This window comes from Aphelocoma coerulescens, unplaced genomic scaffold, assembly GCF_041296385.1.
Source record: "Aphelocoma coerulescens isolate FSJ_1873_10779 unplaced genomic scaffold, UR_Acoe_1.0 HiC_scaffold_501, whole genome shotgun sequence".
Lineage (NCBI taxonomy): Eukaryota > Metazoa > Chordata > Aves > Passeriformes > Corvidae > Aphelocoma > Aphelocoma coerulescens.
The window spans coordinates 20733-37441 of record NW_027183845.1 but is presented as its reverse complement, the minus strand read 5'-3'; the positions used below and the strand labels follow the sequence as shown (position 1 = coordinate 37441).

The window sequence follows — 16709 nt, the reverse complement described above, 5'->3', positions numbered from 1 at the left end:
TCCTTCCAGGCCCGATCCCACCCCCGGCAAGGAAGGAACGCACCCACCCACACGCCCGGGGCCGCTCCTCCCCGGGGCTCTGTCAGTCCCCCGCCGGGGGCCGGTCACTCCCTCACCGGGGCTCTGTCAGTCCCCCGCCGGGGGCCGGTCACTCCCTCACCGGGGCTCTGTCAGTCCCCCGCCGGGGGCCGGTCACTCCCTCACCGGGGCTCGGTCAGTCCCCCGCCGGGGCTCGGTCACTCCCTCGCCGGGGGTCACTCCCCCACCGCAGCCCGCTGCCCGCGCCCGCCCCGCCGCCGCCGCTCCCGCTCTGCCGCACCCGCGGCCCCTCAGCGGCCCCGGCCCCTCCGGGCCCCGCCCCCGCCCCGCGGCCCCGCTCAATCCCCGCCGAGCCCCGCCCGTCCCGCGGCTCCCCATTGGTGGCGCGCGCTGCGCCCGCGGCCCGAGCGGCGCGAGCGGCGCAGGCTCCGCCCCCTGTCCCTCTGCGCGCGCCGAGCGCTCGGCCGGGCCCTGGGGAGCGGCGGCCGCGGGGCCCGCGCGGAGCGGCCGTTTCTCCGGGGCTGCGCCGCCAGCACGGCCGGGCAGGAGGGATCGCTGCAGAAACCCAAACGTTCTGCAAGAGCGGGAATCGGTGTCCAAGGACATCCTTTACACCTGCACTTGGCTCACAACATCCCCCTGCAGCGCTACGGGCTGGTTACTTTAGGCGGCCACAGAGCCCTTCAGGGGAACTGGGCCGCCTTGACTTGTAAGCAAAGCGGCCACAGAGTCCCTAAATCCGATTGGGCTGCCTGGAGTTGTTACTAAACTCCCCACATTGCACTGACCGTTCTGTGAATTTCCAATGGCCCCGCAGAAAAAGACCTGGGGGTGCTGGCCAAGAGCTGCTGAACACGAGCCCAGGTGTGCCCAGGTGGCCAAGAAGGACATTGGCATCCTGGCCTGGGTCAGCAACAGTGCGGCCAGCAGGACCAGGGCAATGACTGTCCTGCTGTTTTGGGCACCGCTGAGGCCCCACTCGAATCGTGGGGTCAGTTTTGGGTCCCTCACTGCAAGAAAGACTTTGAGGTGCTGGAGCGTGTCCAGAGAAGAGAACTGAGCTGGGGCAGGCTCTGGAGCACAAGTCTGAGGAGAAGCGGCTGAGGGAGATGGGGGGGCTCAGCCTGGAGAAAAGGAGGCTCGGGGAGGACCTTCCCTCTCTCTCCAACTCCCTGGAAGGACACCGGCTTGGGGGGGTTCCTAACCATAAGGTATCTATCCCATGATCTTTTGCACCAAGAAGATTGTCGCTGTAACTTTAGGATTTGGCAGCCGGGAAACCTTGGGGAGGATGGAGGGCTTTGCTTTAGGGCACGTGTTTTTAAAGGCTGCCCAGGCAGCCGCACATCGTGCAAAAGGTGTACGCTCTGCCCGAGACTTACGGGAATCCTGGAATTCAGTGACTGGGGTGTAAAACTGCCTGCTTCCCTTCCGGATCACGGCAGTCGCTTGCGTGGTTGCTGAGGGAGCTTTTGTGCATTCGGCTTCGGGACTTTGCTACGCTGCAATTCGGCAATGTGATCGAATGTGCCTGCTTTCCCTGCCTCCCTGCCGCTCGGGAATGCACAGACGGTGCACGGTGTTCCGCCTGGAGCCGGGCTGTGCCCACCGTGCCCTGAGTGCCCGGGGAATCGCTCCCTCGGCTCCGTTGTGTCCGAGCCGCCGCTGCCCCCGCCCCGCTGAGGGTCCGAGCGTGCAGCGGAGCGCCCCCTGCCGGCCGCGCGTGCCCCTGGCCCCGCCCCCCGCCGGCCGCAGCCGCCTTAGCCCCGCCCCCCGCCGGCCGCGCGGGATCCCGGCCCCGCCCCGCGCCCGCCACAGCCGCCAGCGGCCCCTGCCGGGCGTGGCCGGAACTACAGCAAAGGGCAACCACGGCCCTCGGCGGGGGAACCTCCTGGGTTTGTGCTGGGCTTTGTTCCGGGCATGTTCTGTACTAAAGAACTGCTACTCCTTGCCTGCATTTTTTCAGCCCCATCATTTTCGAAGTTATCATGATTTGGAGAGAGCAGTCTTCTTGCCATTCCAGGAAGGTTCCCGCCTTCCTTAGCAGACAGGTGACTTTTAAAACAAGACACTTTGTTAAAAAACCAAACCCGAGAACATTTCATGATTTCATGTACTATGTGATTTCACATCTAAAGAAACGGGGCTGTCTGCCCTTTTCTCCTCAGGCAGTGCGTTCCTCTGTCTTCAAGTACAAAAGCAACAAAGTGATTCTAACCAGTGATCAAAACCAGGGAAACCAGACCCTCCATCTCCTGTCAGTGGGCGAAGAGACAGAGCATGGGCATACCTGAGAATGCTGACTAGAAATAAAACAGGCGATATAATGGTCACAGCTATTACAGGCCCTAAACGGGCACCTGTAACTTTTCTGATTGACACTGGGGCACAAATTTCTGCGCTGACAAAGAAAGATGCCCAGAGGTGTGCAATTGTCCCAACAAAGAACCCATATTGTGTTTTAAATGCCTTGGGAACGACAGAATCTATGGATGTGGCCTTAGTCAAGCTCACTTTGCCTGGAGAGGAAAACCAACTCTCTATTCATATGGTGATTGGAGATATTCCAACCAATTTATTAGGGATGAATGCCCTTGCTGGGAGGCAGTGGGAGGACTCAGAGGGTCTCCTGTGGTCTTTTGGCACACCACGTTTTAACGTCAGACTGCTCCAAGCCGCACCCTCCCTACCATTCAGCAAAGTAACTGATGTGAAACAATACCCCCTCCCCTGGGTGCCAAAGAGGGCATCAAGCCAGTGATACAGGAGCTGCGAGAACAAGGAGGAATAGTTCATACTCATTCTCCTTTCAATTCTCCGGTGTGGCCAGTGCCAAAGCCTAATGGGAAGTGGAGGCTGACAATAGATTTTCGCAGGCTAAATGCCAACGCAGACCCTCTTACAGCAGCCGTCCCAAATCTGGCAGAAATCATAACATTGATTCAAGAAAAGGCTCATTCAATCATGGCACCTATAGATGTCCAAGACATGTTTTTTATGATACCTTTACAGCCAGAAGATATGGACCGTTCTGCTTTCACATGGGAAGGACAGCAATACACTTTCACTAGGCTTCCCCAAGGGTACAAACATTCCCCCACCCTGGCTCATCACGCTTCAGCCCAAGAGTCAGAAAAAGTACCCAAAGCTGACAATGTGGCTGTTTATCAATACATTGATGATATCCTTGTGGGAGATGAAATAGAAGGAGTGAGAGATACCAAACAGAAAATAATCTCCCACTTAGAAAGCCTTGATTTGCAAATTCCCTCCGAAAAAATCCAAAACCCTTCACACGAAGTGAAATTTTGGGGAATTTGGTGGAAAGGAGGTATGACATGTATTCCACCTGATAACCCTAACCTCTTTAGATCAGATTAAAATGCCCGAATCCAAAAAAGATCTCCAACATGCTTTAGGATTATTAGTGTTCTGGAGAAAACACATCTCAGATTTTTCCATAATTGCCAGACCTCTTTATAACTTGTTGAGAAAAGGGTAAAATGGGAATGGAGTGCTTCTCAAGAAGAAGCATTGCAATTGTTGGTTTTTGAAGCAACAGCTCACCAAGCCCTGGGCCCTATTCACCCTACAGATCCTTTCCAGGTGGAATGGGGATTTGCCTCCTCAGGGCTGTCAGTACACATATGGCAGCGGGATCCTGAGGGTCCAACGAGGCCTGTAGGTTTTTACTCCTGTGGCTTCAAAGATGCTGAAAAAAGGTACACTACCGGGGAGAAAGGATTGCTTGTGGTTAGCTTAGCTCTCCTAGAAGTGGAGAAGATTGCACAACAACAACCAATTGTTTTGAGAGGCCCTTTCAAAGTTATTAAGGCAGTCTCTACTGGGACCCCCCCACCTGACGGGGTGGCCCAGAGGGCCTCAGGAAGGGAGTGGTATGCTCAGATTGAACATTATTGTAGCGTCTTCTCAGTAACTGAAGGAGCTGTAAAAGATCTGGCAATCCAACAGACTGAAAACTTGGGTAGCAGCCAAGACAAACCTGCCTCAGCCATTAAAGTAGCCCCTCCTTTTTCCCCTGAACAGTCAGCAAATTCTTGGTTTACAGATGCTTCTGCCAAGCGAGAAGGAAAGGTGTGGAAATACAAGGCTGTAGCCCTGCACACCTCCTCAGGTGAAGGAATTATCACAGAGGGGAAGGCGGCGCCCAAGCTGGCGAGCTGAGAGCTGTTTGGAGTGTTTTCCAACGTGAGGCACAGAATACTTCTCCTGTCTGTATCTACACTGATTCCTATGCTGTGTTTAAGGGATGTTTTTTCCCAGCTCTGTGTCTCCCAAAAGCCCTTATCCCAGCCGTGCCAAGAGGACGGGCACCCACCTCACGCCTCCCGCCGCCAGAAGAAAAGCTGCTCCCAAACGGTGTCCTCAGCCCTTCTCCAAGGGCACGTCCCATCCACGCCACAGCTGCTCCCAAGCACTTCGCCATCCGGACCAGACAGCACCTAGAACACTTCCTTTGGAAAAACAAACCATAAATCAATGAAAAGAGATTACAGACAAAAAGGGAAAACAAGGAGAAAGGTAAAAAATCTTCTCCCTGCTGGGGCCTTGAGGAAGGCCCAAGCCCGCCATGCGAGGGAAAAACCCACCCACGGGCCAGGGCAGCCCACGCTTTCTGCCTTCCCCCTGCACTGCCCCCAAAAGTCATGCTGAGCCCAAAGCCAACAAGGGCAGTGGAGCAGCCCAAGCCCTTCCTTGCCTGCAGAGCAAAGCAGCCCATGCACAGCTTCTGGTGTCCAACCTCTGCTCCCACCATGGGGCTTTGTTTGTGTCGGGCTGGCTGCCCCAGCCCCAGCCCCAGCGCGGGCCACGGTGGGTGCTGGGGGCTGTTGGCAGGGCCAGGAGCAGACTCCCAGTTCAAAACCAGTCCAGCCCATCCCCCCAGCCCTGCCAAAAAGCAGCTTGGCAGCCGACTGAAGAATTGGTTGCATCCGCCCCAGCAAAGGGGGAAACCTTTGCTTCCCGGCCAGGCTGTGCAATGCCCAAATCTGGGAGCATCCCCCTGGCTGTGGACTCATCTGCAAATTCGCTGTGGAGCCTGGCTTTGGAGAAGGTGCCACAATTGAAGTCCATCATCTTCAGCTTGCCAGGTGGAGGAAGAGCTTGTCATCCTTGATGTCACCCTCCATGTCTCCAGCAGCAGCAGCCGCACCTGGCACAGCTTCTCCAGGGGCTCCTTCTTCCCTGGGGCTGGAGCAGGCTGTCAGTGCTCTGCCCAGGGCCCCGGCTGTCGCTGAAGCAGGACAAGCAAAAGCAGCTGGCATGGGGGCCACCAGTGCTGGGAAGAGCAGCTCAGCTCCAGCAGCAGGGCTGCGCGTGCCCAGCTGAGGAGCCCTGCGCAGCGATTCAGGCAGGACAAAATCTCTGCCTTTCTTTGCTGCTTCCTGCCAAGGCGCGTGTGCAGCTGGAACTTACCGGCTCCCTGGGTCAAAGCGTGCACGTGGCTCTCTCCCTTCTCCTATGGCATGTGAATATCCTGCATCCAAGGATCACAGGACAGGTCTTCTAATGAGGGCCTTTCCGAGGAGAGCACGGTTAAACACCGTTGGATGAGATCCTGGCACTCTGCGGAGAGAAAGCAGAAAGCGCCAGTCAGTTGCAGAAGGCTCCTGTCCGCTTTGCCCCACTCTTGCCAAGGCCAGGCCATGCTGCGTGTGCTCAGGGCTGTGCCTAAACTTTGCCATCAATTCTTTCTTTTGGAGGAGAGCAGGAGAGCAGGACATTGCCACCTGCTCAGCAGCTGCCAGTGCGGGATGCTCCTGAGCCTGCTGCTGTCTCCCAGCACTGCTATTCCCCCCGTACTGCAGAGACGAGGATCCACCTGGAGAGAGCCGTCGTGGGAGCGAGAGCCGGCCCCAGGTGCTGTGCCAGCCCCTCCTGAAAGGGTGCTCCCCGCAGACCATCTGGTGCAGCACGATGCCCAGGGACCAGACGGTCGCTGCCTCGCCGTGGTACCAGCCTAACAGGGTCCATTCCGGGGGGCTGTAGGACGGTGTTCCTATGGAATAGAGGTGGAGTTCTTCAGGGGGACGCTGCCTGCTCCCAGAGCCTCGCCCCAGCATCCCTGCGCATGCGGGGGCCGCAGCAGCGGCACGCGGCGTGACCCGCTGCCCTCTCGCCAGCACCTGGGACTTGCGTACAAACTGGGGGTTGGAAAAGAAGCCGCTGGTGTCGCAAGAGGGCAGCGGAAGCCCTGGCAAGGCCCGAGCATTCCATGCAAAGGAAAAACCCACTTGGTGCTGGGGAAAAACCACGCTTTCATCCTCCCTGCCTGCACTGCCCCAGAAACCATTCTTAAGCCAAGGCAAGCACGGGCAGCAGAGCAGTCCGAGCCCTGTCTCGCCTGCACACCAAACGGGCTGGAGCACAGGTTCTGGGCCCCCCTCTCTGCTACCCCCACCCACGGGTGTTTCTGTGGCGCTGGCTGCCCCAGCCCCAGCGCCAGTCCTGGGCAGAGTGGCTGGCAAAGGCTGCCAGCAGGGCTGGAAGATGGCCCCTCAGCCAGCGCCGCTCAAAAGCAGCTCAGCTGAAGACTCCGGCTGCCATGACTGGCAGCAAAAGGGAGAATCCCCCCCTGCCACAGCCAGCTTGGGCTGTGAGATGTTGGGCCGTGAGATGTTGGGCTGTGAGATGCCGCTACCAGGAGCCTCCCCCTGTGTGGGCTCACCTGCAAAGCTGGTGTAGGCTGCGGCTTGCAGGTAGGTGCCACAGCCAAAGTCAATGAGTTTGGCCTGCCCGGTTGCCAGGTCAACCAGGATGTTCTCTGGTTTGATGTCCCGGTGCAGGACCCCGCAGCTGGTGCAGTGCCGCACGGCCTCCAGCACCTGGCGGAACAGGTGCCGCGCCACCTCCTCGCACAGGAAGCCCCGTGCCCAAATGAAGTGAAGGAGGTCCTGAGACTGCTCCGGGCGCTCCAGCACCATCACCACGGTGTTGGGGAGCTCAAGCCACTCCAGCAGCTGGACGATGCCAGGGAAGCCAGCGGACACCTTGTCCAGCAGCATGATCTCCAGTGGTGCTCGGGTGCCGTCGGGCTGTGGGAGGAGCACGGTGCTGTCAGCGGAGCTGATGCCGTGCCGGGGCTCGGGAAGCCCTCAGCCAGCCGGGGACGCTCTGCGCGCTCCGCTGGCCCCACGGCCGCTCTCCCTCGAAGTGTTCTGGTGGCTTCCACCCTGCCGGGCCTCGGCTCATCCCCGCCCGTCGCGCCCCGGCTTCTCCCGCTGCCCCTCGCTCACTCACCAGCTCACCCCAATGGCCGATGCGGTTCCGCGGCACCCGTTTGATGGCCACCTGCAAGGCAAGGGGAGCAGCGGGCTGAGCTCGCCGCCCGCCGTGCCCAGCCCCATGCTCCTTCTCCTCCTCCTTTGCCCCCCGCCTCCTGCGCCCGCCGCCGGCCCCGCCACTCACCGGGGCGCCGTCCGAGAGCCGCGTGGCCGCGAAGACGCTGCCGAAGCCGCCGCGCCCCAGCAGCGAACCCAGCCGGTAGCGCTCCTTCAGGCCCTGCTGCGCCTTCCGTGCCCGCGAGACGCGGCCGTCAGCGCTCGGCCCGGGGCCAGGAACGGCCCCCGAGCGCCGCTCAACCGCCCCGGGCCGGCCATCCCCACATGGGGGCTCTTTTGGAGGGGCCACCGGCGGCTCGGGGCCGGCGGCCGCGCTCAAGAGCGGCGGAGCTCGGAGCGGGGAAGACGCTGCGGAGGCGGCGGGAGCGGCCGCGCCGCCTGTGTCCCCGGCGGGCCCCGGGAGGAGCCGAGGCCGGGACCGGGGCCGGGGCCGGGGTAGGGGTCGGGCCAGCCGGAGCCAGGGGCTGGCGATGCTGCCCAGGAGCCAGGCACTGATGCCCGCCCAGCAGCGCCACAGCCAGGACGGCGAGAGCCGGGCGGAGGCGGGACCGCGGCGGGACGCCCGGGGGCGGGGAGGGGGCAGCCCCGCCCGGGGCCGGGGGCGGGCCGGGGGCATGGCCCGGCCGGGCCTGGGGAGAGGGAGGCCGCGGGAGGGGGGGTTGGGGAACGAAAGGGAGAGCGGGAGAGGGTGCGAGACACTGGGAGAGGGAGAGGAGGAGCAGGAGAAGGGACGCAGAGGGTTCGTAGACTCGCTGCTTTTGCGCTGCTGCCGCTGCTGCCGCTGCTGCCGCTGAGGCGCTGGGAGCGTTTGTCCGCGTGTCCGTGTGTCCGGTGCCCGTGTGTCCGTTCCCCCCCGCGCGCCCCACGGCCGAGCCCCGCGCGCCCCGGGGCAGCACGGGCCGCTCCGCTCCGGGGCCGAGGCGGAGTCCCGGAGCATCTCTTCCTCCCGCAGCCGCACCAAACCCGCTCGGCCATTGGGAGCAGTTTTGCACACGTTTCCCTTTGAAGGGCTCCTCTCTACCCCCATTTCCAAGGAGTCTCCCTGAGATTTTGGCACCTGCAGCGACAGGGCAGCGATTGGGCTTCAAAGTGCAAGAAAGACATGGAGGGGCTGGAGCACGTCCAGAGATGGGAATGGAGCTGGGGAAGGCTCTGGAGGACTTCTGAGGGGCAGCTGAGGGATCTGAGGGGGCTGAGCCTGGAGGAAAGGAGGCTCAGGGGGGACCTGGCTCTCTCCAAGTCCCTGACAGGAGGGGGCAGCCAGGAGGGGTGGGGCTCTGCTGCCAAGGGAAAGCACGAGAGGAAATGGGCTCGGGGGAACTCTTGGGGTGGATGGTGGGGAAATGCTCATCCTCCGTGTCTCGACAAAGGGGGAGGGGGGCAGGGGTGGGGCACGACCTGGGGACACGGGGGTGGTGACGCTGGGCTGGGGACACGGGAAAGGGCACGGGAAGCCAAAGCCCCGCTGAGCGCTGGCGCTGGGCTGGCACGGGGTGAGCCGGCAGCAGGGCCCCGCAGCCCTGAGGGACTCGCCCTGACGGCTGGGGAGTATTGATCCCGGTCTCTAAAAAATGAGACTCAATAAAATATCATTAAAAGGTGCCTCCTTCTCTTTCTCCTCCTCCCCCACCCCTTCTCCTGCTCCCCCCGGGCCCAGCGCCCACCCTTGGCCCCCCGTTTTCCCAGCGCAGTCGCATCCCGCGGGAGGAGCCGGGATGGAGCCGGGAGAGGTCGGGCTGGGGCAGCGCTGGGCTCTGGGCCCGGCCTGGGCGCCCCCCACGCGCCCCCTCCTCAAATTCCCCTGGCGGGGGGCGCTGGGAGCGAGGGGGGGGCGCAGGCGGGGTCCGGGTGGGGAGCGCTGAGCGCTGCGGGTCTGCCTGGCAACTGGTGAGTCACCAGCGCCGCGCGCTCTGATTGGCTGAAGGTTGTTCAACGCCTTCTCTGATTATCTGATACTCGCGGGGGATTTTGGTTGGTCGTTGGGGGCTGTGGGGCGGCTTAGGGGGGGGTCTCTGCGCCTTTGGGGTTCGCTGGGTGCCGATTTGGGGTTCAGGTGCCTCCCAAGGGCCCCCCGGGGGGGGGGGTAACACAGGGGTGACACATGAGGGTCCCCATTCTCGATCCATCCTGGGGCCGGTTCTGCCCCCTCCACTCTCGGTCCCCCCGCGGGATCCCCCAAAGTCCCTTCCCACTGTTCCTCAATAAACGGGACCGGGGCGAACTGGGAAGCCTTCCTGGAAACACTGGGAGCAGCCGGGCAGGGGCAGAGTGACAGCGGGGCTGGGGGGGACACACGACCCCCAAAATCAGCGCGGGGATGGAGCGGGGGGTCCCGGCCGGGCCCGAGGCCACGTGGAGGGGCTGCGGCCTCTGGCGGCTCAGGAGCTCTGTGGGCAGAGCAAAGGGGGTGACACCGGGCGGGGGGGCCCCGGGGGACCTCAGAGCTCCGGGGGAGGGGGGACACGACCCCCGGGCCCCTCCCGTCACCTGCTTGTGCAGGTAGAAGCCGAGCCCCAGCGCCAGGAAGACGAAGGCCAACACGAAGCCCCCGATCCCCGTCAGCATCTTGGGGGGCAGGGGGGCAGCTTTGGGGGGTGGAGGGCAGAAGGATCTGGGAAACGGCGGTGGCTGCCGGGAAGGGAACGGAATGGACTGGGACAGAATGAGATAAACTGGGAGAGAATGGGACACCAGGATACACTGGGACCAGCATCAGGACTGGGCAGGGCCAGATTTGGAGCACCAGGGATTATACTGGGATGTATTGGGACCACCCTGAGGGCTACTGGGAACATGCTGAGGGCCAATGGGTGCTGCTGGGATATACTGGGAGTGATTTGCATCATACTGGGAATGACTGGGATTGTACTGGGAGTGACTGGAACCACAGTGGTGGTGAAAGGGAGCAATTGGAAAGATGCAGGGGGCAACTGGGATCATCCTGGGAGCAGCTGGCCCATACTGGGGTCATGCTGGGATCATAGTGGGAGTGACAGGGTCATGTTGCAGTGACTGGCATAGTGCTGGGAGTATCTGGGAGTGACTGGGATCATACTGGGGGTGACAGGGATCAAACCAGACTCATACTGGGAAGTTACCTGGAATCATACTGGGGGTGACTGGACTCATACTGGGATCATGCTTAGAGCAACTGGGGGCAAAAGGCATCATAGAGGGACTGACTGGGAGTGGCTGGGTTCATACTGGAAGTGACTGGGGCTGTACCTTACTCCTACTGGGAGGGACTGAGAGTGAAAGGAACCATACAGGACATGACTGGGAACAACTGGGACCATGTTGGGGGCAAGTGGGATCTTCTTGGGAATGACTGGGAACATAAAAGCTTGAGTGGAGTTTTTATCCCGTGGCATTCCTGGGGAGCAGCGGCAGCTCCGCGCCCCCAGCCCGGGGGGTGGGAGCAGGGGAACCGCTGGCAGCACCTTCGGGGCACAGCCGAGGGCTGGGGGCTCCTCCCCCAATTCATTTTCTCTGCCCAATTCAAATCATCCCCTCCCATTCAAATCCCCTCCGTTCACATTTTCTCCCCACCATTAAAGTTTCCTTGCCCCAGTTCAACTTTTCTCCCCAATTAAGCCCTGAGGCCCCTCCCCACCCCCAGCTCCTCCCAGCAGGACCCGGCCGGGACCTTCTGGAAACAGCAGCGGAAAGAGTTCCAAAATTCCTCACTACTTCCATCGATTTCCTTGGTTTCCGGGGCATTTTCCTGTGGCTGCTCCGGGCCAAGGCTGAGGGGTCCCCTCGGGCTCCAGCCCCTTTCCAGACCCTTTTTCCAGCTCCTTTACTCAGCTGACCCAAAGCTGCGGATTTTGGGGAGCGGGAAGAGTCGCTCTGCTCGGGGGTCCCCGCAGTGCCCCAGGGAGGCCCCGAGGCCGCAGCGCGGTTCCCTCCGGCCCCTTGGAGTGTTTGGAATCTCCAACTCTCAGCAATCGCTGTCCGTGGCATTCAATTCCCCCTGCAGGGTTTTCCCCCAGACCGGCTTTCTTTCCAGAGGGTTTTGTGGTTTCGCTTTGAGCCGGGGCCTGAGGGCACCGGAGCGGCCGCGGGTGCCGGGGCAGGAAGGGCTGAGGGACAGCAGCGCCCCACAAACCTCCGGGAGGGGGACAAGGGCTGGAGGGGGCAAAGAGAGAATAAACACGAGATTTTAGAAAAAGAAAGAAAAGAGAAAGAGTACCGCTATGGAAATTCGGCTTGGCTTGCAGCGTGCAGGACACGTCAGAGAGTGCAGATCACGTCGGGCAGCACCAAATATTACCGCAGGCCTGGGCCCTAGGGTATATCACCGTGTCCCGCAGCCATAGGGAGGAGGAGGAGGAGAAGATCCAGCAGGCAGGAATTGTGCAGCAAGATTGATTTCTTTAATTATTTTACAAACTCTTTTGCAGACTTTTTTCTTCATAGCCTAATTGGACAAAGGGCCAGCCACCCCTTGGGGTGATTGGCCAAAATCCTAAAACATCCATTGTCAAAATATTTTTCTACTATACCATAAACAAGACTTTTCAAGGTTGCAGGTGTCTGGGTTGTTTACATACCCTGCTACCTCTTCTGTGAGAGAGAAAAGTCTCTCACGGACTTAGAAAATAGCAAGAAAATCCTTGCTGGCAGCATTTTTGCATCTACAATGAGTGAGTGGGGTGTGGATCACATCACTGGCATCCCTCACTCGCCCACAGGCCAAGCCATCGTAGAGAGGCAACATCAGACACTAAAAAGACTGCTAGAACAACAAAAAGGTGGCAGTGAGATCGCTGCCCCCATCACAAGACTGTCCAAAGGGTTGTTCACTTTGAACTTTTGAAACTGTTCCTATGAGGAACCTGATCCTCCCATCATGAGACACTTCACAAACTCTGCCAAACATAAACTGACTGAGAGACCTGAGGTCCTAATAAAAGACCCTGACACTTTACAAATACGTGGCCTGTACCCCCTAGTCACCCGGGGCAGAGGCTACGGGTGTGTTTCCACCCCAGAGGGTCCAAGATGGATCCCTGGGAAGTGGATCAAACCCTTTTTGAGACCACCTGCGGATGCCAAACAAAGGAAAGAAGCTGCCACAGCCTGGAAAAGAAGAAAAACCAAGCCACCTGGAAAAAAGACTCCTCCTCCAGGCCTGAAAAACAAATCCTCCACCTCCCAGTCTCCTTAAAATGTGTCTCCCTTCCCAAAATGACCCCTCATTTTGTTTTGAAAGAGGGGGAGTCCAAGGGACCCATTGTTATTTAAGTTGATTGCATTAATATTAATTTTATTTGTGTTATACTGTTCCTAAAGTTACCTCCCTTGACAGCGTGATGACATCCTACCTGCTGCTGTCCCACCTGCTGCTGCAGCTCCTCCTCTGCACAGGGAGCTCCAGCAGGCGGATTCCTTCCATTATCAAGGACATCGTATGGGGTTTCTTTACGGAGTTGTTAATTTTATTAGCCTTTCCCAATTTTAAGTGTTTGGTTTTGAAATCCCTTAAGCCTTCCCCCTCATTTCAAAGTAATAAAGAAGGGGGAGATGTTGGTGTGACCCAGCCCACTGCAGGGCTGGGGCTGCATAATGCCAATCAATCCCAGCCCCTCCCCTGGATCGAGTTCCCCGAAGAGGCCGACTCAGAGGTCGCTGGGCGGCTCAGAAGCCTCAGCTGCACCCCTTGGGCGGTGCCCGGGTCCAAGCCGCCTCCCTTGGTTCGGGAAAATTCTCGGTTACTCAGTCGTTCATTGGTTCTGTTATACCTCCCGCCTCTCGGTTTCCCCCCCAGTGGTTCTTGTGACATTGTGTCCTCCCCCTGGCTTGTAACTCATTGGTTGTTTTCCCCTTTCACCGGGGTTTTCAAATTCCCTATAAAACTGAGGGAAAAGCCTCAGTAGCCGATCCCACCAATCCCATCACATACCAACACATGGGATTCCAGCCTTCCGAGCTCGTTTGGGTAGCGAAACTGCTAACAATAAACCTGTTAGAAGTCAAACCTGCACAGCCTCTCTCTTCCTTTGTCTCCGAGCTAACATGAGCCGATCCCATCGGCTCCTGCTGTGTTCCCTCTGCCGAGAAGCCGGCTAGCTAGCGCAGCCAGCAGCTCTTTTCCTAATTCCGAAGTCGCTTCTGCGATGGGCAGAAGTAGCGCAGCTGGAATGACTCTGACCTGGGGCACGCCAGAGTTGGTGCCTCGAGCTCCAAACGCTGCGTTACCAGTGCCTACGGATTCTGTGAGTACAACTCAGAGCATCTCGAGTGCCGGGGAGGTGAAATGCTCATGAGGCTCTGATGGGCTGAGGGTTTCCGATCACTCCCAGAATATTTCCAATACAAGGATTTTGATAGAAATGAGGAAATTTCCTGAGACTTTGTTTTCAGTTTCCTGCCATTGGAGAATGGCGGGGAGGGAGGATAAATATTAAAGGTGTTATGAATTTTGTCAGGTCCCTGGGACATCTGAACTGTTCCTTTTAGTGATCAGCAGGTGCGCAGGAGATCCCTCATGTGCTTTCAGCCACTCCTGTGCCCATGGACAGCACCAGCATCACCTTGGCTGGACCCATCAGGCTCAGTCTGAGCTGTCCTTTCTCCAAGCTGCAAGCAGAACCTGTCCGCAGCCAGTGCCCTGCACACAGGCAGGTTTCTGTAGGGCCAAGGAGAGTGCACAGAGATTTGGGGTCTGTGAGTGCTGGCAGGGAGAGATCAGGCACAGGGAAACAGCTCCAGAGGAAAATCCCCAGGAAGCAGAGATGAGATCAGGGAAGGAGAGAAAACAAACCCAGCAATGTGTCAGGGAGAGTTTAGAGATCCCCACAGGATCCCCTCCAGTGCAGCCCCTCCCTCTGAAGAAGCCCCCTCCCTCCTGTGCCCCCCAGCCAAGCCTCTGCCCTCAGGGCCGGGGCTCCAAGGCGTGAAGCCCCTCCTGGGCAGGCAGAGCTGCAGCAGAGCCGTGGGGCAGCTCTGCAGCCCCGGGCCCAGTTCCCTCTGCAGAGCACAGGGCTGGGAGCAGCTGCCCGGCCCTGGGGGCTCTGGGAGGGGGCACCGCTGGCTCAGGGTGACGCTGGCCCCAGTGCCCGGCTGTGGGCAGGGCTGTCAGTGCAGCCAGGGCAGCAGCTCAATCTCCCTTCATCCAGTGCCAGCTCTGGGACTCTTGGCTTTCTCCCCGAGGTTTCCTTCCAAGCTGGGAGTTTCCTCCAGGATGCAAATCTGTCCTGGAGCATCTTTGTGTTATCTGAAAGGCCCAGAGAGAGGAGAAAAGCAGAGATGCTACAAGTGTGAAAATGCTGTTGGCTTGGTGAAATGAGCCCGGTGTGTCCTCGGCTACGAATGTGGTGCTGAGACCTTGAGAGAGGGACAGACATTTGGGGGTCTGTGGTGGATCCATCTGCTCCCAGCAGCACCTGGTGATCTTTAAGGGAAACATGGGAGGGTGAACATTCTGCATTTGAGAAAAGTGAAACAGAGAAACTCTGAACAGGTCAGAATGACAGAGCACCTCCCCTGAGTCTCCACTCATCATCTTGCCTTGCAAAAGTTGCTCTGTTCTCCCTGAGTGAAGCAGAAAGGTTGAGGATTTCTGATACCCAAGAATACCAGGAGAGATATGGGGGAGCTTAAAAACAAAAACCTCAGAACTCTTAAACCCCAAAGGGTGTCTGTGTGTGTTCCAGGGAGGGTGTACAGGAAATGGCTTTGACTGTGGTTACAGATCTCCTCTAACTCTTCACTGTCTTTTTCTCTGTGGCAGAACCCAATGCCCGGACACAGCCAATGTCCAACAGCAGCTCCATCAGCCCCTTCCTCCTGCTGCCATTGGCAGACACGCGGCAGCTGCAGCTCCTGCACTTCTGCCTCTTCCTGGGCATCTCCCTGGCTGCCCTCCTGGGCAACGGCCTCATCATCAGCGCCGGAGCCTGCGGCCAGCACCTGCACAGCCCCGTGTTCTTCTTCCTGCTCAGCCTGGCCCTCAGCGACCTGGGCTCCATCTGCACCACTGTCCCCAAGGCCATGCACAATTCCCTCTGGGGCACCAGGCACCTCTCCTACTCAGCATGTGCTGCTCAGGTGTCTCTGCTTGTCTTCTTCATGGGAGTAGAGCTTTCCCTCCTCACCATCATGTGCTACGACCGCTACGTGTCCATCTGCAAAGCCCTGCACTACGGGGCCCTCCTGGGCAGCAGAGCTTGTGCCCACATGGCAGCAGCTGCCTGGGCCAGTGCCTTTCTCTACGCTCTCATGCACACGGCCAATACATTTCCCCTGCCCCTGTGCCAGGGCAATGCCCTGGGCCACTTCTTCTGGGAAATCCCACACATCCTCAAGCTCTCCTGCTCCAAATCCTACCTCAGGGAACTTGGGCTCATCGCTGTCAGTGCCTGTTTGGTATTTGGCTGTTTGTGTTCATTGTTTTCTCCTATGTGCAGATCTTCAGGGCTGTGCTGAGGATCCCCTCTGAGCAGGGCCGGCACAAAGCCTTTTCCACGTGCCTCCCTCACCTGGCCGTGCTCTCTCTGTTCCTCAGCTCTGCCATGTTTGCCCACCTGAAGCCCCCCTCCATCTCCTCCCCATCCCTGGATGTGGCAGTGTCAGTTCTGTACTCGGTGGTGCCTCCAGCCCTGAACCCCCTCATCTACAGCCTGAGGAACCAGGAGCTCAGGGATGCCCTGAGGAAAATGATGGCTGGATTTTTTCAGCAGCAATGAAGTGCCGGTTTTGTTCTCCACAGCTGCAGTGTAACTCAGTGCAGGCCCAGCCTGTCTGCTCAAGTTTTTCAGAGTGGCTGTGTGTGTGCAGGGTTTCCTTTTTCATTTTGTGATAATGTTGTGCACAATGAAACTTTATTTATCCCATCATCATCCCATTACTGGGATCATTCATCCTATTTAGAATTCACTGCTTGCACCTCACATTTTGCCCACAGACAATGGAAATGAGGAATCACCTCCTCTGTGCACTTTAGCAAAATAAAGGATCCTGCAGCAACTTGTTGGTCAGAAATGCTTCCTTTGAAATCTCATCTGAATCTGGCAGGGCAGTGCCTGGGTGCAGCGGGGGAGAGAAGCTGAGTCCCAGCACAGCAGCAGGGCCAGGCAGCAGCAGCACTCGGTGCTTTCAGAGCTGCTCTGTTTGTCCTTCCACGCTGTCCTGCTGTCCTTGGGGGAGTCCTCAGCTCTGGCTGCTGCGCTGCTGTCCTGCTCTGTGGCGCTCCTGTGAGCACAGGAGGGGTTGACAGATTTGTGTTATTTAAAAGTAGACAGCAGTGGCTGGAAGTGCTGGGCTATCAGTGAAGTTTTTCAGAATTTTATGGCCCTGGCATGTGAG

General features: G+C 58.8%; 1 pseudogene; it reads left to right on the top strand.

Moving 5' to 3' along the window:
- The first annotated feature begins 15280 nt into the window (after positions 1 to 15280).
- On the top strand, positions 15281 to 16141 carry LOC138101823 (olfactory receptor 14J1-like; annotated as a pseudogene).
- Positions 16142 to 16709: the final 568 nt, after the last annotated feature.